General features: G+C 38.0%; 1 long non-coding RNA gene across 1 annotated transcript; it reads left to right on the top strand.

The window, feature by feature from the left end:
• The first annotated feature begins 610 nt into the window (after positions 1-610).
• On the top strand, positions 611-10,834 carry LOC309658629. Its single transcript, XR_014262336.1, has 2 exons — positions 611-6,473; positions 6,504-10,834. It is a non-coding gene; the product is annotated as an uncharacterized lncRNA (long non-coding RNA).
• The last annotated feature ends 12,905 nt before the right edge of the window (positions 10,835-23,739 follow it).

Here is a 23,739-nt window from a genome sequence, read left to right as displayed (position 1 = left end):
TAGAGTCTTCTGCTATTTCATCATTGGGTCTTTCCCCCTTTTCAAAGAAGCTCTCCAGCAACGTTTGTTTTTTTACTCATTTTGGTTAGGGTTAGGCTTGTGGGCTTACCAAAACAGTGATTGAGACAAGTGCACAGTGCGGGAAAGAGGTACAGATGGAAGTGGTAAATAAAATAATGGGTGGGCCGTGCGCAGACTAAAATAAGTGTCGGATTCTGACTTAAAGCCTGCCACCAGCTGCAGCTGTACAATTGAAGTACATCAACTCACTTGCCACTGTAAAGCCTGCCACCAGATGCACCTTAATTATCACTTGCCACTCACTGATAGGGTTTTGATGTGAGTCTGCAAGCAATTGATTTATTATGGTCTCTGTGCAGTCAGACCTCTCTGCTAATGATAATCTGTATTTGCAGCCACTCCCCAGCACTAGCATAACCGCCTCAGCTCCACCTCAGATCATCAGGCATTAGATTCTCATAAGGTGCGCACAACCTAGATCCCTCGCATGCGCAGTTCACAGTAGGGTTTGCACTCCTATGAGAATATAATGCCGCCGCTGATCTGACAGGAGGCGGAGCTCAGTCAGTAATGCTAGTGAAGGGGAGCAGCTGTAAATACCGATGAAGCTTCCCTGGCTCGCCTGTCGCTCACCTCCTGCTGTGCAGCCTGTTTCCTAACAGGCCACGGACCACTACCGGTCTGTGGTCCGGGGGTTGGCCACTCCTGCCCTAGAGGGCCTTCCTACCCTTTTTTAACTTTAACGAAGGGGTCATTTTCACCCTGCTCCTCTTCAGGAAGCCAGTGTCTGGCGAGCCAGGATGACAGCATCTGGCAGGGAACCATCCCCTTTAAGGAGGGGTCAAGCCAGGGGAACAGGGCTTTTCCAGAACTTGACCAGAAAAGTCCTTAACACTCAAACTTCTTCTTAAAGGACAAATATCTTCCAGCCCACAAACACCGACTGTCTGAAAGACATAAGTCATCATTAAACATGAGGCAGAGAAAGGAAAACTAATAAGCAGCCAAAGAGATTTCCACCTGGCTTTACCATGACAGAAGTTGTTTTTGACTAAATGGTAATGATCAGTCAGCAAGCAGCTCACCTGCAAAATGCTGAAACCTTTTTCCAGGGAAGCCTAAGTTTCCATTTTGGAGAAATGTGACTGTTTGCATATCTCTATCTTTAATCTCTAAGCAAACTTCCTTGGGAGCCACATCTCTTATTTAGTTTCTACCAAGGAGAAAGGTTTACCTTGCGGTAGTTAGAAGAGAAAAGCGAGGACAGACAAGTAAACTAGAAACAGGATTTGCCCCAGGAGGAGAAGCCATTTATTTTGAGTAGTAGAGACCCAAAGGATATTCTTGGATGTAAAACTGAGAACTTTGGATCTCTCTTAGTATTGCCTAGAAAATAATTAGCTTGATTTCTGGTGCACGCTATGTGTTTCCTAATCTTTTGAGACAAAGAGCAGGAAATGCAACTCAAAATTAGCCTTGCATTGTCTGAGATGGGGGGGAAATGTGAGTCCTCTGTAATTAGCAAAGTCAGAGGGAACAAATCACACCATTGCTTCATTCTGCATCTGGAAAATGTTCACATATCTCTTTAAGGACAAAATTGTGTCTAATCCCAATACGTGATCTTTAAGGCCACAGACTCTTAAAGGAATAGTACAGATCCAGCCCTCTAGGAAGCACACATGCTGGCTAACAAGCCCTTGTGTCTATTGAGCAACTGACTTCCGCCATCACGTAGCCCTGTGTTGCTCAGGACTTCTGGCGTGTGACTGTCACTAGCACAAAGCACTGGCCCTTGCCCTCTTCCCCTTTGGTGTGCAGACTCCCGCTGAGTTGTAGTTTCTCTGTATTTGTTTTGGATCTGCCTGCAGCTGTGAAGACAAGTCAGAGACAGCTTCCATAAATGCTACCTGTGTGTCCCTAGTGGTGCCTCAGGAGTCAGGAGGTGGTGGTCGCCAACTGCATTATTCAGTCACCTACTTAGGCCAGGTATTAACCTCCAAGTCAGGCTGAGACCACTGAAGCACTGACACTGTTAAGCAAACAGTTAAAATTAAGACTCCCAATCTGAGTCACCAAAAAGAGTCTAATTCAACTAAATGGATAATGTTAAGTGCCTGAAAACTAGAACACTGTTCTTATAGTTATGACCTTTGAAAATAATGTGATCTTTTCTTTAATGTAAAAGGCTATTTGGTAACGCACACTATTTATGGGTTGTGCCCACACTTTATGTGTGTGTACTTCCTTGTGTGAAACAATACAGGCAGGAAACCAAGTTGATCTGAACACTATTTAAGATGCAGGGTAAGGATCTAACAGATAAACTGGTGGTAAGTACTGTGTCTGTCCACCCTGACCCCCCCGAATATAGAAACCACCTGGAACAGGAGATGAATCGGCTGTTTTAGGCTTTGAGCATTAAGGATTCCAGAGAGAATATTTTACATTTTGCTTGGGTACTTCTCAGATATGCAGTTGTGCAATTTGGGCTCAGCACTTTGAATGTTTGTTAATTTATAATCTGTTAAACACTTGCTATGTGCCAGGTCTGTAATAGACATTGGAATTAGAAAACCCTACCTGCCCTCGGGCATCTGAAAATTTAACGGGAGGTTCAGTGATGAACGCTGATCATTTCTTTTTTTTTTAAATTAATTAATTAATTAATTAATTTGTTTATTTTTGGCTGCCTTGGGTCTTCGTTGCTGCCCGCGGGCTTTCTCTGCTAGCGGCGAGTGGGGACTACTCTTCATTGCGGTGCGCGGGCTTCTTATTGTGGTGGCTTCTCTTGTTGTGGAGCATGGGGTCTAGGTGCACGGGCTTCAGTACTTGTGGCACACGGACTCAGTAGTTGTGGCTCGCAGGCTCTAGAGCGCAGGCTTAGTAGTTGTGGCGCACGGGCTTAGTTGCTCCATGGCATGTGGGCTCTTCCCAGACCAGGGCTCGAACCCATGTCTCCTGCATTGGCAGGTGGATTCTTAACCACTGCGCCATCAGGGAAGCCCACTGATCATTTCATTACAGGATTTGCAAGTGACCTGGGAGGTAAGAGCTGGTACTTTAGGATCCCTTCGAGAGCTGGAGGAGGCCAGCAGGGAAGATCTCTGGTACGAGGTAACTATGAAGAATTCGCCAGATAATATGTGGAGAAAGAGGAGAATGATTTTGACTGAGGGAGGAACATGGCAGAGGCGCTAAGGAGAGTGTGGACCAGGTAAGGTGTTGCAAATACTGTAGTTTAGTTAGACTAAGCGAGAGAAATAGATGAGACCAGAGAAATAGACAGGCACCAGATCATGCAAAGGAGTTTGGGTTTTATCCTGAGGGCAAATGGGCAGCCACTGAAGGATTCTAATTGGAAGTGACATGATCAGATTGACAGTTTGGAAAATTCTTTCCGACAGCCTTCGGGAGGATAAATTGGAGGGAGATAATCCAGGAAGCAGGACAAGATAGTTAGGAGGTAATTATGGTTAGAGGGAGAAACATGAAAAAGAACAAAATAGATGTGGGTTAGCTGAGCAGTATCAGCACACACGTGATGGTGAGAGCAGCCGCGAAGCGTTAACGGCAGCTGTGCGCAGTGCATGCGTAAGAGCTTGCACGAATTATGTCCATGCCCTTCTCAAGGAGATGTGTCTGTACTAATAGACGTGATTGATTTATTTCCATGCATCTTTTAAACATACTCCTGAACACAGGCGTTGGTGTATAGTTCTACGCAGGGCTTGATAATTAATTGCTTTTTCATAAACGTCCATAAAACTGGGTTTGGGACAAAGAGATGAATGAGGGTCTTCGTCACCTACTTGTCTACTCAGAACCTGATCTATGAGCTGAGTAGATAAACAGAGATGAGGAAACCCCAAATTAATGCTTGCTGTCCCATGCAGATTTGATTTTTACCATCCTCGCTTGAAACTATGCCAACCAAGTACTACAGAAATGGCAGTGGCTACACGGACATGTCATGAGTTATACTGGGATTAACTGGACTTGTCAATGATTTACAGAATATTGATACAACTCAAAAGTATTTTAGGTATGGCAAGACTTTTGGGGATTCCCTTATTTATTAATGACTTGGTTAAGCTAGTAAAATCAGTGGTGGAAAGTAAGAAGATATAAATGCAAATATTGACTATCAGATGCTTGATCAGGAATGCAATACAAATCTGTCTAATGAAGCAGGAACTATTTACACAGGGTTAAGCTTTTAATCCAGAAATGTTTACTGAGTACCAGTTATGCACAAGTAATTAGGAAAAGTCTTGGCCCTATCTCTGAAAGGTGCTAACTGAAAAACGAAGTCATTTTCCATTTAAGCTACAATTCTGTTCAGAAATTGAAGAGCAAAGGTAGTGAATGTCACTTTTTTTTTGGGGGGGGGGGCGCTGCTTAAGAATCAATAGGCAATTACACTGACCCAGGAGGCAAAATAAACTCACCCTAATATTTGAGTTTACCATTCAGAGAACGGTACATACTTTTACACACCCATTTAAACATGTCTTGCTACAGTCATTTCTGAACTTGTGAGGACTTCCTTATACATCATGAAAAAATACTACTCCTAACTGACAAGGGAAAGGATTGTAAGTGTTCAAATAATCCTTTCAAAAGATGATAAGTTATTTTCAAGCTCTCTTTCAGGGCATAATATTGAGATTCACTGAAAAAATATTTTTGTTGGTATTTGGCACCTGGAATAATCTTAGCAACACGTCTTTAGTGATATTACTTCAGCCACACTGTTTCATTGCACAGACAGCGATGGTCTTTGGCTAAGTAGCTTACTAGCTATCACCCGTTCCATTTGTCTAGACTTTTCCACTTCTAGTGCAGGATTATTACTCTCATTTTACCACTGAGAAAACTGAAGCTAAGAGGGCTAAAAGGCCATGAAGCACAGACTTGGAGCTGTCTGTCTGGGTTCAAACCCTGACTCCATAGCTTGTCAAACGTGTGTAATTTGTGGCAAATTGCTTAACTTTTTTTGCGTCAATTTCCCCATCAGTAAAATGGGGTAATAATAGCACCTACCTTGGGTCGTTGTGACAAGTTGAGTTAATGTACGTTAGGTTCCTAGAACAGTACATGGCACATAGTAACGCTGTATCCATGTCAGAAGTGGACCCAGACTTCTGGGTTATCATGTCTAGGGTCCCTTTCATTACAGTAGGGTCTGAGTTTCTTGTCTCATCACTTCCTGTGGTGGTTGATGGGGTACGGGACCAGAGGGAAAAGAAGTGTTTTTCTTATGCTGTAACTTCTACAGCTTCTTGAGTTAAAAACTTTCTAAATGATAAATATGGCAAAGTAAACAACGTATTCAGCAGGCCCTCATCAAGGGCCAGACTCAGTACCAAGTGCTTTATAGGTATTTTTCTACCCAATCCTCATACCAGATCTATTTATTCCCATTTTACAAACGGGAAAAGAGAGTTACCAAGAGGTGAAGGTGTGGAACTAATCAGAGGAGAGTGATATGTATTAAAAGGGAGTTTCACATCCGCCCTAGTAATGGTCGCTGTGGAATGAAAGGGGAATGTGCTTAATCATATCAAGTGATCTGGTAGTCAAAGCTTATCCTCACTGAAGGCCACTGGCCTGGCAGTCACAGCACAAGGCAAAACTGAAATCAAACCAAAAAGCCTTGTGAACTTTCAGACTATGGCTGTTCACTGGTGGCTAGCTAGTGTAGGGTCTAATAAGTTGAAAATTGAAAGTGAGGGAAAAATAAGTTAATAGATTCATTAAACTATTCACATTCTTGCATAAAGCTTTCTTCTCCACTATTAGGGACTGAATAATTGTGTCCTCTCCCCAGATCCATATGTTGAAATCTAATTCCCAATGAGATGGTATTTGGAGATGGGGTCTTTGGGAGGTGATCAGGTCATGATGGTAGAGCCTTCACGAATGGGATTAGAGCCCTTATAAGAAGAGGCCAGAGAGCTGGCTTGCTCCTTTCCTGCTGTGTGAAGACACCGTGGGAAGTCAGCTGTCTGCAGCCTGGAAGAGAGCTCTCGCCAGAACCCAACCATGCTGACACCACGATCTCAGAATACCAGCCTCTGCAGTCGACAAACCACACAGTTTATGGCATTTTGGTATAGCAGCCTGAGCTGACTAAGATGCCCACCTATAATTATTCTTTAAGGATTTGATTTCATTTACTATTTAAGTTACTTTTAAAATTTATTATTGAATAACTAAATTACATGCCGATTTTCTTTTTCCTAATCTAAGGTTAAAATAAATGACCTCGTAATAGTAATTGTATGGAATTATATGGAAACATGATGCTCATATTTTCTTTTTTATTTTTTTCACACTCAGTAAACTTTATTGCTATGACCTTCATTATCACATGTGGCTTTAAACAGAGATTTCAGAGAAAAACAGCCTCCAAGGTGGCATCAGTGAATCTCCTCTACTGCAATCTCGTCCAATCTCGTACTGCAATATTGACTCAGGGGAAGGACTGTTCCTTCCCCTGAGTCAATATTCCTAACACGCTTCATCTTTCAAAAAAAAACTGCACCGACTGCCACTGTTGCTACCATACGATATCTCTCCTTCCCTGCAGTTTCAATATCCGAGAAATTTGCTTTGTCGACTTTTCCTCCCTTTCCTTCAACTTTTGACCCTCCACTGCCAGGTTCTGCCACCACCAACCAATGCAACCATGGCTTCTTCCCATGGCTGCACCGGGGCCTCAGCCCTTGGCCTCCATTACTGCTCTGGATCACATTCCTTGGTGGCTCTGTGCCACCCACTGTGCTGTCCAGAAGGGTGACCAACTGGGCAGACAGTTATTGAACACTTGAACTGTGCCAGGGCACCAAGCAAATGGGTTGTTCACTTAATTGTAATCATTTAAAATTTAAATTTGAATGCAGTTATTGAAAAACTTTCAGTATGACTGCAACAACTTGGGTTTTGCATTACAGTTTTTTCAACTGTAATGCTCATATTTCCAATGCCTTGCGACACTGTGGAATCTTTGGAGAGTCTCACATTTCTATGTCATTCTTTGTATGCTATGTCATTTTTGGCTGCCTCAGACGACAAGAGCTCCCATCAGCTTAGGGGTAGCCCCGAAACTTTATTATCAGAAGGAGAAAAAAGGAAGTGGGAGATGACTTTTAAGCAATTTAATCCAAAATAGTTGTTCCATATTGTTTTAGCTTTGGAGTGTAACTTCTGGTCTGGTCTAATTTTGGAACTTTACAACACTAGTTTTGCAGGGGAATCCCCTAGGATGCTGCGGAGAAAACTCTCAGCATGAACCAAACCCAACTGATAATTCAAAACTCTGCTTTTATAGATGCTAACCTCTGGTATAATGAATCATAAAATTGAAACCGATGAAACGGAATGTCTTGTTGAATAATGTGATGTGAGTTTACACACATTTCTTATCTCCTTGTATATTAAAAGGAGCCATATTTTTGGCAATGTCCCAATCCTGAGTGTCCTGGAAGGCCAGCCCATTCACAGTAATCACCCTGGGGACACAAAAGAAGAGCAGCAAACACAAATTTTAGGATTAATTTGTTTTGTGACATGCTGGGGCTTCCAACTCCTCTTGGACTGAGTAGGGATAGGACATTCTTCATCCCTGTAGACTTGCAAGAACTGTCTATTCTTCCTCTTCTGCTTTTAAATCACACCAAGCCTGGGCACCGGGAACACTAACAGGAAGGAGAGGACTGGATCCCAGTCCCTCTCCGCAGATATTCTGGTGTAGTCTTGATGCTCATAATAGGAGGTCAAGGTGTGAAGTTTCTGTTGGGCAATAATTTCCAATTTCACTTTTCTAGAATTTTCTAGGTATTATTTCAAGGTATTGTTTCAAAGAAACAAATCACTGACATTTTTGGAAGCATCTTTAATTAATGGGCATGTTATTTTAAATGGCTAGCAATTAGGCTTTAAACATCGAACATCAAATCATGAATAAGTTCAACTGAAGTCATGAAGATTAAAGTTGATGAAGAGAAAGTATGACTAGAAGGACATCCTGGAGCATCCTTCTTCCCCTCCCCCACAAATCACACTGGAAAAATATGATCCCAGATGAATAAAGCTACACACAAACATGTGCTGATTTATTAGGTCAGCAGGCCATTTAATGTGATTTTTAGCTGACTGTCACCCAACTTGCATGAGAAAATTTGTAGATTTTACTTGAACTCCTCTTACATGTATGCCAAGATAGACAATGCTTTCATAAGCACAGTATAGACGCAACAAAATACAGTTAACAAAACATACAGAATGATAATATTGTAAATTTTTCTATATAGGATACAGTTTCATGTCTACATAATTATTTACCTCCTTCTTAATATTGCTTGCTAATCATGAAAACAGTTTTCCTGTTCACATACTGTATCTTACCACAATTAATGTTCAATGCATTTTTACAGGTATTGTAAAAAATTTTCTCAAATACAGAGCAAATTACCCCAAAGAGATGCTAAATCTGAAAAATGGTATTTCTTTGCCCCAGTCATGCATTTTATCTCCTCTCCCTCTGCTGCTTGCAAAAGAATTCTGTCTGTGGAAACAAATAATAATAAAATGAGGACACAGATTTTTAAAGAAGCAGATTAGAGCTCTTACCACCCTTGGGTATTGCCCACCTCAAAGTAGATTAGTGTTCTCTTTGTTTCTTCTCTTTGGTCATAGTGGTTTTCCTTGTACTAAATTGGTAAAATCTGTGAAATCAAAATTTTTCCTTTAGGGTAAACATACATAGAAAGGCTTTTTCATCTATTTTGGTTCTAGGTCAATAGGACTGAATTATCCTTGGCGAAATGGTTCTTTGACTCAGTCTTGCTAAGCAATAAAGGGTTCCTTTGCCTGCCTTTGTTCTGTGCCTGCATCTCCTTTGGGTTTCTCTCAGGAAGGGATGGCCAGGGGCGGGAGGAGCCAGGACCTACCATCTAATGCTCCCTCTATGAATATCTATTGGAATTCCTTTTGGCAGCGCTTGTGCTACCCAACTCTCCATTTGCATCTGTCTCCTCTCTGCCTCTGGGTCCTGTTCTCTAATCCCTCTGGCCTCCCATCAGTTTCAAAGTTACCATGATGCTTTATTTCTTTGACATTATTTTTCCTCTGTTGGGTAAAATTTTCTTTTGTAGCATTTATCACAATTTGCGATCATATACTTACTATGTGATTGTTTAATGTTTGTTTCACTCAGCAGACAAGCTCCACGCAGCAGGGACTTTATCAGTACTGCTCATCTTTGTAACGCCAGTGCCTTGCATACACCAGGGACATAATAAGCTCTCAGTATTCTGTGAATGAAAACTTGCTCAGAATTTTTAATCAGTCACGAAAGAGTACCAGTATAACACACTTTGCATTTATATATGACAGCTAATCAGTATCATTCATCCTATTTTGGTTATATTTCAGAATGAGATCTCCTAAATGAAACCTGGGGAGATTTCCCTAGGCTTATTGGTGAGGCCTGGTTGTCAAATTTGTCTCAGCAACTACACTTATAATTGTCGTGGGAAGCACAAAGCCTAGGAAGATATTGAGAAATAAATAATATGATTAGTTTTATGTTGATTCAATGGATTCTGTTTCAGAGAGTAATGTCTTTCCTGTCTTGAAATCTGAAGGCTCATTCATTTGTTCATCGATGTAAGTCAATAAATATTTATTGGTTGCTTTTATATGATGAGCATTGCCAAGGCCCTGAATATCAGGCGGTGAGCCAGACATGGCCCAGAGTCTTCTGTTGTGTAACTACAAATCATCAACCAGGTTATATCCTCTACTGTCACCCACCAGCCCAGGTTATCCACTCATCTCATCATTAGCTCTGGATTTTTCAATAAAGTAGAAGTAGAAGGGCCACTGCTGATGAAAAAGTAAAGATCTTTGAAATTTTCATACGGAATACGATAAATACAGATTTAACAAGAAATTCACAGGGAACTATATTCAGCATTCTGTGATAATTCATAAAGGAAAATAATATGAAAAAGAATATATGTATAACTGAATCACTTTGCTGTACACCAGAAACTAACAAAACATTGTAAATCAAATATACTTCAATTAAAAAAAAAAAGAACAGGAAATTGAAGTTAGAAATAACAAAAGGTCACAATTAAAGAAAAAAAACCACCACCTTAGACTTCAAATATGATAACAAAAAGTATCCCATAACATTGATTCTTAGCTGCGGGGGGGACTGTTTGGGATATATCATAATCATCTGAACTGCTGGGGTTTTTTTTTTCCCTCCAAATGCAACCCCATTTGGTCACACACACACTACACTTAAAAGTAGGTGGCCCTACACAGTGAAGTATTTTGGGTGATAAGCCTTCTGCACTTATTAAACAAGGATCAGAATTTCTATTCTCATGAGTCATGAAGCTATTGATTCTTAATAACATACCTATCTCACTTTATCATTTTTTTGCAATTCTAGAATGCATGGGCATTATCTTGTGGGAAAAGAAGAGACTATGTTTCATATATGATACAATTAGTTAAACAATCTTTTTTGTAAAGCTCTTTGTCATATTCATCGAGGAGGATGCTCAAGAAACAAATGTTTTTCACAGTTATATGAGCAGAACAATTAATTTATTTCACTTTCTTCTCTAGATATAATCAGTAAATCATTACCTCTTTTTACAATGAATTTACCTTGGTTATTGTTTTCAACTCTATCTTTGGCTTGTTAATAGAGTCATCTGTTAACATGAATTGCTGTATGGTGGATTAAAAGTGTGCATGTTAAGAAGATAAAAAGACTCAAATAAAATTGAAAAAAAAAACCAGTGGTATTATAGCTCACTTTTTGTAGGAGCCTTTATAATTGTCCTATCTTACTGATTGGTCACTTACAAAATGTTGACCTCTGTGTTAACTAAAACAGTAGGTCTTACCCTCTGCAAAATACATTTTAATATGCATAAAATATCATTTCTTTAGTGATATTTGATGTTTTGAAATATATCACCTATCAAGTTTACAAGTAATCCAAGTTATTGTCATATTGGATGTTGTTATCAAAATATCCCTGCTGCCTCTCTCTCCCTGACAGATATTCTGATACTACTGTAGGGGAGTAACCCAGTCACTTTCACCTCACCACCGATCCTCTGCCTGAGCCTTACCAAGAGTGTAAAAATTTTATTTTTAAAATCGCTGCTTTCCTTTCTGTTCCCTCCAATTTGCCCTGGAGGGACATGCTCATTATCCACTAGACTTGGTCATTTCACTCCCAGTTTTGTCTGTGCTTTCTGCTGGGAATGTCCCACCACTACTTTTCAGGTGAGACACTTGTGGATAAGAGAACACCAGAGCCACTCTCCTTGTGATTCTGAAAATTCATAGAACTTCATCAATCTTTAAAATAGTAATCAATTCTGCCCGGGAGAGAGTAACACGTAATTTAGTAACTTCAACTGAAGGCTGCATTTTTTCCCTACTGTATAGGTTTTGTATATCAAACTATATTTTTAAAGACAATTAAACATCTTGTTTTTATTTACTCTCTGTTTTCAAGGCTTTTGAAAAATCACTTAGTGATTAGGACTCCTATGGAAAAGAGTTAAACAATATTTGAGATAAGTGTGTCCATACAGACACAGGCACAATTCATTTTCATGGAGTTAGCTAATTCATGAAGTTAGCAAACAAGGACTTTTTAAAACTTTGTGTAATACGTTCAAGAAGAAAAGATGGATATAGGAGAGTAGAGGACAGAAAATTTCTCCAGAGAATTATAAAGAATAAAAGAAAAAAAGGAAGGAGAGAGGAAGAGAGGGAAGGAAAGAAGGAAAAAAGAAGCAAAGGAGTAAGGAAGAAAAAATATTTAATGAATTCTGTAGAGTGGGAAAATATCTGAGACTGATAAATCAATGGATGTGTTCAATATCACATTAGAAATGGAAACAATTAGTGAACTGAAAGGTCAATAAAAAAATACATAAATAAAACACACAGAGAAAAAAATAATTGAAAAAACGTTAAGAATGTAAGATACTTATATAACTTACTTAAAATATTAATTATATCTATAACTGAAGTCCTAGATTGAGAGGAAAGAGAGAATTTTCCAAAAACTGAATTTAAGAAATACACATTATTTTCAAAGAAACAAAAATAAGACTGATAGCTGATGCCTCAGAAGAGATGACGGACACCAGAATACGTCTTCATGTGCTAAAAGAAATTAACTGCCAACATAGAATTCCATAACAAGCAAAATTTTATTTTAAAACAAAGGTGAAAAACATCAAGCTTTAGACAAAGAAAAACTGAGAGAATTCATTGCAGGGGATAAATAAGATAAAAAACAGTATGGGAATTATTCAGGCAAAAGAAAAATGATCCCAAGATGGAACCATGGAAATGCCAGAACAAATGAAGACAGGGTAAATATGTGGGTAAATATAAATGAATATTGAATTTTAAAAGTAACTATGATGTGTTGTGGAGTTTAAAATATGTGTTGAACTAAAATGAATGACAACAGTAACACAAAAGCAGGAAGGAGGTAAGTAGAATTAAATAGTTAAGTACTAGAAGTTTTGGAGAAGTGGTAAAATTAATAATTTTTATTAGAACATTATAAATCAATATTCTCTGTATGCAATAGAATGGAAAAATATAATACCTGTAATTGATAAATCAATGGATCTCTAGAAAAACACTAGAAGAATAACAAGAGTTGTCCCTATAACAAGAGACACAAATTCCCAAGACATTCATCAAAACATACTACAAGTCAAATGTTTCAAGAGTTTGGAGAATGAAGGGCCTGAATTAATTTTTCTGGATACTGCAGAGAAACAGGTAATCATATATTGTAGCTATATTTATTCTAAAGGATTATAAAAATGTTTTCATCATAAATTATTTTACTGATTCCCAACTTCTAACACATAACCATTATGACCTTTAGAAATAAAGTAAGTATAATAAAATTTCACTGTGACAATATTAATTTCAATGCCTCATATAATATATGAAATTCCTCTAGTTAACAATATGGTAATTCTAATTGGACAAGACCCTAGATTTAAATATTTGTTTCCTTATCAAATATTTTGTGGCTATGAAAATGTCATAAACAAAAGTTCACCAAATATTAGGAAGTTGTAATTGGTAATGGAATTACAACCCTAAATATAATACAAAGAGTCCATGTTGGAATTGGTTCTGTCAAATGAGTTAGACTAATATTTTCCCTAAATGGCAGGTTGCTTAACATGGAGATTCTAATTCAGTAGATCTGTCCTGGAGCCCTGAATCTGTAGTTTTCCAAACCTTCTCAGGTGCTGGTGATGACAAACCAGGTTTAGAAACAATTGTACAAATCCATGTATTAATGATCCCAAAGAATCTTCACACAGAGTCACTTTTAAACTTTTGTAGGAAGTCAGTCTTTTCTTTTTGGAGACCATTAATTCCTAATATTATTTGGGAATAACTTCTTAATATCATTGGAATTTTTTTTTTTAATTTAACGTTAAAAGATAACAACTAAATGCACCTCACGGTACTTAATTGGATTCTGGTCTAAAGAAAGCAGCTATTAAATAAATTTAGAGAAAATTGGGAGACTATGAAATCTGAAATCAAATATGAACTGGGAATAAGATGGTAGAAATAAATTATAATTTTGTTAAGTGTGATAATGGTATTCTGGGTATGTTAGGAAATACTCATTTGGGGGAGGCAAATTGACATATTTATGACTAAAACTTTATGCTGTCTATAATTTGTGTTAAAATACTTCAATTAAAAATTAAATGACAAGGGTGGAGTCAAGATGGCAGACTAGGAGAACACAGAATTCGTGTCTCCACACAACTAGGGCACCTACCAGGCACCAATGGGGAATGATGGACATCTAAGGGAACAGGAGGAGCCCCCAGCGACTGACTTGTGGGATCTTGTTTCCCAGGCCGGAGGTCGGGCCTGAGCTCCTGTGGTGGGAGCTCCAAGTCCAAACCACTGGACTAACAGAGAACCTCAGACCCCAGGGAATATTAATTGGAGTGAGGCCTCCAGGAGGTCCTCATCTCAGCACCAACACCCAGCTCTATTTAACTGCCTGCAAACTCCAGCGCTGGACGTCTCAGGCCAAACAACCAGTAAAAGAGGAATACAGCATCACCCATCAAAAAAAAAAAAAAAAAAAAAATGTTACAGACAAAGGAGCAAGGTAAAAACCTCCAAGACCAAATAGATGAAAACAAAATAGGCAACCTACCTGAAAAAGAATTCAGAGTAATGACAGTAAAGATTATCCAAAATCTCGGAAACAGAATGGAGAAAAATACAGGAAACATTTAACAAGGATGTAGAAGAAATAAAGAGCAAAACAAACAGGGATGAACATCACAATAACTGAAATCAAAAAAACTCTAGAAGGAATCAATAGCAGAATAACTGAGGCAGAAGAACAGATAAGTGAGCTGGAAGATAAAATGGTGGAAGTAACTGCCAGGGAGCAGAATAAAGAAAAAAGAATGAAAAGAATTGAGGGCAGTCTCAGAGACCTCTGGGACAACATTAAATGCACCAACATTCGAATTATAGGGGTCCCAGAAGAAGAAGAGAAAAAGAAAGGGTCTGAGAAAATATTTGAAGAGATTACAGTCAAAAACTTCCCTAACATGAGATAGGAAATAGTCAATCAAGTCCAGGAAGCACAGAGAGTACCACACAGGATAAGCCCAAAGAGAAACACACTAAGACATATATTAATCAAACTATCAAAAATTAAATAAAAAAAAAAAAATATTAAAAGCAGCAAGGGAAAAGCAACAAATAACATAAAAGAGAATCTCCATAAGGGTAACAGCTGATCTTTCAGCAGAAACTCTACAAGCCAGAAGGGAGTGGCTGGACATATTTAAAGTGATGAAAGGAAAAACCTACAACCAAGATTACTCTAACCAGCAAGGACCTCATTCAGATGTGATAGAGAAATGAAAACCTTTACAGACAAGCAAAAGTTAAGAGAATTCAGCACCACCAAACCAACTTTACAATAAATGCTAAAGGAACTTCTCTAGGCACGAAACACAAGAGAAGGAAAAGACTTACAATAACAAACCCAAAACAATTAAGAAAATGGTAATAGGAACATATGTATGGATAATTACCTTAAACATAAATAGGTTAAATGCTCCAATCAAAAGACATAGATTGGCTGAATGTATACAAAAACAAGACCCCTATATATGCTGTCCACAAGAGACCCACTTCAGACTGAGGGACACATACAGGCTGAAAATGAGAGGTTGGAAAAAGATATTCTATGCAAATGGAATTCAAAAGAAAGCTGGAGTAGCAATTCTTATACAGACAAAATAGACTTTAAAATAAAGACTATTACAAGAGACAAAGAAGGACACTGCTTAATGATCAAGGGATCAATCCAAGAAGAAGATATAACAATGGTAAATATTTATGCACTCAACACAGGAGCACCTCAATACATGAGGCAAATGTTAACAGCCATAAAAGGTGAAATCGACAGTAACACAATAATGTAAGGGACTTTAACATCCCACTTTCACCTATGGACAGATCATCCAAAATGAAAATAAATAAGGAAACACAAGCTTTAAATGATACATTAAACAAAATGGGCTTAACTGATATTTATAGGACATTCCATCCAAAAACATTAGAATACACATTCTTCTCAAGTGCTCATGGAAGATTCTCCAGGATAGACCATATCTTGGGTCACAAATCAAGCCTTGGTAAATTTAAGAAAATTGAAATTGTATCAAGTATCTTTTCTGACCACAACGCTATGAGATTAGATATCAATTACAGGAAAAAAATTTTTAAAAATACAAACACATGGAGGTTAAACAATATGTTACTAAATAACCAAGAGATCACTGAAGAAATCAAAGAGGAAATCAAAAAATACCTAGAAACAAATGATAATGAAAACATGGTGACTTAAAACCTATGGGATGTGGCAAAAGAAGTTCTAAGAGGGATATTTATAGCAATACATTCCTACCTCAAGAAAAAAGGAAATATCTCAAATAAACAACCTAACTTAACACCTAAAGCAATTAGAGAAAGAAGAACAAAACCCCCCAAATTTAGCAGAAGGAAAGAAATCATAAAGATCAGATCAGAAATAAATGAAAAAGAAATGAAAGAAACAATAGCAAAGATCAATAAAAGTAAAAGCTGGTTCTTTGAGAAGATAAACAAAATGGATAAACCATTAGCCAGACTCATCAAGAAAAAAAAGGAGAAGACTCAAATCAACAGAATTAGAAATGAAAAAGCAGAAGTAACAACTGACACTGCAGAAATACAAAGGATCATGAGAGAGTACTACAAGCAACTATATGCCAATAAAATGGAAAACCTGGAAGAAATGGACATATTCTTAGAAAAACACAACCTTCCAAGACTGAAGCAGGAAGAAATAGAAAATATAAACAGACCAATCACAAGCACTGAAATTGAAACTGTGATTAAAAATCTTCCAAACAAACAAAAGCCCAGGACCAGATGGCTTCCCCGGTGAATTCTATCAAACATTTACAGAAGAACTAACACCTATCCTTCTCAAACTCTTCTAAAATATAGCAGAGGGAGGAACACTCGCAAACTCATTCCACGAGGCCACCATCACCCTGATACCAAAACCAGACAAAGATGTCAGAAAGTAAGAAAACTACAGGCCATTATCACTGATGAACATAGATGCAAAAATCCTCAACAAAATACTAGCAAACAGAATCCAACAGCACATTAAAAGGATCATACACCATGATGGGGGGCAGTTTATTAATATATGCAAATCAATGTGATACACCAAATTAACAAATTGAAGGATAAATACTACATGATCATCTCAACAGATGCAGAAAAAGCTTTCAACAAAATTCAAAACCTATTTATGATAAAAACTCTCCAGAAAGTAGGCATAGAGGGAACCTACCTCAACATAATAAAGGCCATATATGACAAACCCACAGCCAACATCATTCTCAATGGTGAAAAACTGAAATCATTTCCACTAAGATCAGGAACAAGACAAGGTTGCCCACTCTCACCACTGTTAATTCAACATAGTTTTGGAAGTTTTAGGTACAGCAATTGGAGAAGAAAAAGAAATAAAAGGAATCCAGATCGGAAAAGAAGTAAAACTGTCACTGTTTGCAGGTGACATGGTACTATACATAGAGAATCTCAAAGATGCTACCAGAAAACTACTAGAGCTAATCAGTGAATTTGGTAAAGTATCAGGATACAAAATTAATGCACAGAAATCTCTTGCATTCCTATACACTAATGATGAAAAATCTGAAAGAGAAATTAAGGAAACACTCCCATTTACCATTGCAACAAAAAGAATAAAATACCTAGGAATAAACCTACCTAAGGAGACAAAAGACCTGTATGCAGAAAACTCTAAGACACTGATGAAAGAAATTAAAGATGATACAAACAGATGGAGAGATATACCATGTTCTTGCATTGGAAGAATCAACATTGTGAAAATGACTATACTACCCAAAGCAATCTACAGATTCAGTGCAATCCCTATCAAACTACCAATGGCATTTTTCACAGAACTAGAACAAAAAATTTCACAATTTGTATGGAAACACAAAAGAACCTGAATAACCAAAGCAATGTTGAGAAAGAAAGACGGAGCTGGAGGAATCAGATGCCCTGACTTCAGACTATACTACAAAGCTACAGTAATCAAGACAGTATGGTACTGGCACAAAAACAGAAATAGAGATCAATGGAACAGGATAGAAAGCCCAGAGATAAACCTACGTACCTCTGGTCACCTTAACTTTGATAAAGGAGACAGAATATACAATGGAGAAAAGACAGCCTCTTCAATAAGTGGTGCTGGGAAAGCTGGATAGCTACATGTAAAAGAATGAAATTAGAGCACTCCCTAACACCATACACAAAAATAAACTCAAAATGGATTAAAGACCTAAACGTAAGGCCAGACACTATAGAACTCTTAGAGGAAAACATAGGCAGAACACTCTATAACATAAATCACAGCAAGATCCTTTTTGACCCACCTCCTAGAGAAATGGAAATAAAACCAAAAATAAACAAAAGGGACCTAATGAAACTTAAAAGCTTTTGCATAGCAAAGGAAACCATAAACAAGATGAAAAGACAACCCTCAGAATGGGAGAAAATATTTGCAAATGAAGGAACTGACAAAGGATTAATCTCCAAAATGTGTAAGCAGCTCATGCAGCCCGATATCAAAAAAACAAACAACCCAATCCAAAAATGGGCAGAAGACCTAAATAGACATTTCTTCAAAGAAGACATACAGATTGCCAACAAACACATGAAAGAATGCTCAACATCACTAATCATTAGAGAAATGCAAATCAAAACTACCATGAGGTATCACCTCACACTGGTCAGAATGGCCATCATTAAAAAATCTACAAACAATAAATGCTGGAGAGTGTTTGGAGAAAAGGGAACCCTCTTGCTCTGTTGGTGGGAATGTAAATTGATACAGCCACTATGGAGAACAATATGGAGGTTCCTTAAAAAACTAAAAATAGAACTAGCATACGACCCAGGAATCCCAGTACTGGGCATCTACCCTGAGAAAACAATAATTCAAAGAGTCATGTACTGCAATGTTCATTGCAGCACTATTTACAATAGCCAGGACATGGAAGCAACCTAAGTGTCCATTGACAGATGAATGGCTAAAGAAGATGTGGCACGTATATACAATGGAATATTACTCACCCATAAAATGAAATGAAATTGAGTTATTTGTAGTGAGGTGGATGGACCTAGAGTCTGTCATACAGAGTGAAGTAAGTCAGAAAGAGAAAAATAAATGCTGTATGCTAACACATTTATATGGAATGTAAAAAAATAAATGGTTCTGATGAACCTAGGGGCAGGACAGGAATAAAGATGCAGATGTAGAGAATGGACTTGAGGACACGGGGAAGGGGAAGGGTAAGCTGGGACCAAGTGAGAGAGTAGCATTGACATATATACACTACCAAATGTATAATAGATAGCTAATGGGAAGCAGCTGCATAGCATAGGTAGATCTGCTTGGTGCTTTGCGACCATCTGGAGAGGAGGGATAGGGAAGGTGGGAGAGAGACACAAGAGGGAGGAGATATGGGGGTGTATGTATATGTATAGCTGATTCACTTTGTTATAAAGCAGAAACTAACACACCATTGTCAAGCAATTATACTCCGATAAAGATGTTAAAAAAAATACAAAAACCTATTAGGGTATGAGAGGGAGGGGGAAAAAAGGCCTCCTTTCATTTTCATCCATATTTGACAGATTGGCTGAATTCCTGATTCTTTGACCCATCATTGTTATTAATATGATTAATAAACTATCTATTTATTGATTTAAAAAAAAATTAAGTGACATACAGCAAAATCTTTATGACAGTTACATATTGGTTATAGGTATATAAGTTTTGTAACGTTCTTTTGCTTTTAAGTTTTTACAAATATTTTTAATTTTTTCATAGTTTTCATAAAAGTATTAATAATAATTTTTCTAAGTGAAGAAAAACTCTTCTCTTCTCTCTGTCACCCTTTCTCTCTCCTCTCTCTTTCTCAGAATGTACAGGTGTTTTTTGAAGTCTTCTTGTTGAATATACTAAGAAGTCCTTGGAGCTACTTAGTCCTGATCTAAGCAAGCTACTCTGATTTTTCTTGGGCATGTTCAGGCTTTATTTGTTATGTTTCAGGCAGTACAAGTACATTTTAGGTAATAAATGACTTTGTTAAGTGAGTACATTGGGTCAGTTTGAGATTTTATGTGACATGAGCATCTGTGAAATAAAAGCTGTTCTGAGAGTCTTTCATCTTGTGCTTGCCGACAAGAATAAAGTCCTGACAGTGAACTAGATCGACACCGAGCTGAAGAAAGACTGAAGTCACATACACTCTGACCTCCCTCAAGGAACTATCTTGAAGCATGCGATGAGCGTTATCTACCCAGAAGCTAAGTTTTATGAATTGTATTCTCTACTTAAACCTCTCCCTCCTCATTCATCTTCAATCACACACAACAATGTGTGTCCTTGCAGCCATGTGCCTCAGTCTCCTCCCATTAAAACGCTTTATTAGTGGGAGATTGTTTCTATGAACAACCACGATGTCAAAGATGGCCATTATATCTCACTAGAATTGGGCAAAGCACAAATTGCAGTGGAGTCACAATGCATTGATGGAGCCTGTAAGTTAAAGCTTCCCTAGTATGAAAGAAACAAAAACAAATAGTGTTTACTTTATGATTGTTTCCTCAGTTCTTTTTCAAGGTGGCAGAAGGGTTGATTTTGTTAGTAGCTATTCACAAACGACTGTCATGGGACAGACAGTTTTCTGAAGCCTAATGCAGAGGCTGTCCAACACTTGCTTCATGGTCCTTGTAGAAAGACAGAGCAAGGAATGTGTAGCTCAACATACCTAGAGAAGTATCTCAATGCAATAGAATGCATGGCCCAGAAACTTAATTATAGAAATTATTCCTCTACTTCTGCCAAGTAAAATGGATTCTCCAGGCCCCAGGCCCCCATTCTACTCTCACTTAGTCTGTTTTCCTGAGTCATCTCATTCTCATCTATAAGTTCAACCATCACCAGGCAGTGATACTTCTAAAAATAACCTAAAACTTCCTATCTTCCTACAGGATATCTTCCTAGATATTACACAGGGAGCTCAAACTTAAAATAACTGAAAAGCATTTATGGCTTTTTTTCCTCCCTCCAAGCTATCCTTCTCCTCCATTTATCTTTATTTCATTTCGAGATACTACCAGTCTCCAAACAAATAATAGAATTATTCAAGTATTTTATCTCCTTCATGCTCTCACATCCAAAATGACAGGAAGAGCTATCAGTTCTACCTCAATGTATCTTTACAAATTATTTGTTGTTCTCTAGCCTCACTACCATGGTTATAATTCAGCCCTCATTATTTCCTGAATTATTACAGTAACTTTGAACTAGTAATCTTATTTTCAGCCTATTCAAATCCATCGGTATTAGTTAGGGTTCTCCAGACAAATAGAACTAACAGGAGAGAGAGAGAGAGGGAGGTATTTATTTTAAGACATTAGCTCACACGATTATAGGGGCTTGCAAGGCCAAAATTAGCATGGCAGAGTGGTGGGCTGGAGTGCTGTTACAGTTCTGAGTCCAGAGGCAGTCTGGAGGCTAAATTCCTTCCTCTTCTCTGGACCTCAGTCTTTTCTCTTAGTACCTTCAACTGTTTGGGGGAGGCCTACCAACACTGTGAAGAATAATCTGCTTTACTGAAAGTCAACTGAGTTAAATGTTAATCACATCTAAAAAACAGAAAAATTAATGCATCACATCAATAGGCTAAAGTAGAAAAATCATTCATTATAATAATAAAAGCATGAAAAGCATTGACACCAATTCATGGTAAAAATGCTCAGCAAACTAGGACTAGAGAGAAATTTCCTAAATTAATAACAACTGAAAACCTACAGTTAATATTAAACTTAATGGTGAGAAAGCATTAAGGCAAAAGTTTTAAGCACTACCATTGCTGAAGTTGATACTTAAATTATCATATGGGGGAATATGGGGGAAGTATGGCAGTGGAAGGGGTCCAGTCCAAAGGAATATTGCTTTCACTGACTTTGTTTAGATTTGCCAGTGAGCTCTGAGAGTAAAAAACAGACAGAATTTTTGTTGGTTTTATCATTGTTTTTAAATGCTCTTCAGGCAACTTATACTCGTATCACCCTCAGTCATATTGGATTATGCCTACCATCTTCTCCTACACATTGGTAAGCCTTGAGACAGCCCCTCCAAGTCATCCACTTGGGTTCATCAATTAGAAAAGTCTCCTAAGGCTCCAATTATTTCCCCAAATAACCAAGCTCCTTAAGAAAGATGCAACTACAGGATCAGAAAACCTCCACAAAGTAGTCAATAAAATCGCTAAGACACCACATTCTTAGGCAGAGTGGAAAACGAAAGGAAGACATTTATGATCTCTTCTGTCATGTGGAAAAAGTTAAAGGGGAAAATTTATACATAGGACTTAACAAACTGTCAACTGAGGGAGTTAGACCCCAAACAGTTATGATGTCCAGTTAAAATATTTGAAAAACACATCTTATGACAAAGATGATATCTCCAGGACCCCTTTGAGCAAGCACACAAACACCTAATTATTCAAAAATCAATTTTCCAGCAACCTCTTCTATTTAGGAAATAGTGTAAAAATCAAAAGTCTGTGAGTAACCACAATGGGAATTGGAACATCCATGCATCCAAGCTGTGTTAAGGTCTTCTGTGCTGTTCACAAATCATCCAGCCCTCTTACTTCCTAGAATGTGGTAGGACTGCAATATTCACCGTTTTTGAATTTGGGCACTGTCTTGTGACTTGCTGTAGCCAATGAAGTTTCAGGCAACTTACACTTGTATTGCCCTCAGTCATATTGGATTATGCCCACCATCTTCTCCTACTCCTTGGTAAGCCTTGAGACAGCCCCTCCAAGTCATCCACTTGGCCTCATCAATTAGATCTTAGAAATGCAGGTAACAAAGATTATAACTTAACTCTGACCTCTGAGCAATTGCAGATTCAGAGAACTGTGAGTCCCAGGTAGAAGCAATATGGCCCCTGCAGGAGGAAATGGTCACTCCAAAAATAGAAGGGCATGGATAGAAGGAGGAAGACAAATCTGAATGAGGAATGAAGAAAGGACTCCAGAGCAAATCACAATAGCCCTTCGCCTCAAATAGAATTAAAATTCAATTCAGAAATCATACATAATAGCTATCAATTATTTTATAGGTGTTTATGATTGGGTCAGCTGTGTATTTTTCTCATTCTATTGTGTGGGCTCAGACATCCCCAATTCTTTTATTACATTTATAGCATCTCATGTTAACTTTTAATATCAAGTAATTTTAATATAGACACAGACCTACTAGAGAATGGACTTGAGGATATGGGGAGGGGGAAGGGTAAGCTGTGACAAAGTGAGAGAGTGGCATGGACATATATACACTACCAAACGTAAAATAGATAGCTAGTGAGAAGCAACCGCATAGCGCAGGGAGATCAGCTTGGTGCTTTGTGACCACCTAGAGGGGTGTGATAGGGAGGGTGGGAGGGAGGGAGATGCAAGAGGGAAGAGATATGGGAACACATGTATATGTATAACTGATTCACTTTGTTATAAAGCAGAAACTAACACACCATTGTAAAACAATTATACTCCAATAAAGATGTAAAAAATAAAATAAAATAAAATAAAAATAATCTTAATATTATAGATGAATATTCATTTAACAGGTATTTGTTGATTGCTTCCTACCACCAGCGATGTCTAAACTGATTATTAGAGGTAGGAAATATTTTGATGCCCAGAGAAGCATAAGTAAGTAGGAGCAACCTTTGGTGGAAAAATCCCCACAAAGTGCTTAAGAAAATTTTCCTGTTTCCAGGTTGGGGTTATGCACTCTGTTTCTGTGGGTATATTTCACAAACCCTGCTGACAAATCACATGCAGATGTAAATATAGGGAGAGTGTTTACAACTTTTTTTAGATTCTCCAATGTTTCCATGGTTTGCAAATGTTAAGAACCACATTCTTAGGATGCTGCCTTTATAAAGCGTCTTCTCGTCTGTCTATG

This window comes from Balaenoptera physalus, assembly GCF_965194825.1.
Source record: "Balaenoptera physalus genome assembly, chromosome: 3".
In the NCBI taxonomy this organism is placed as follows: domain Eukaryota; kingdom Metazoa; phylum Chordata; class Mammalia; order Artiodactyla; family Balaenopteridae; genus Balaenoptera; species Balaenoptera physalus.
This window is presented reverse-complemented; position numbering and strand designations above follow the sequence as displayed.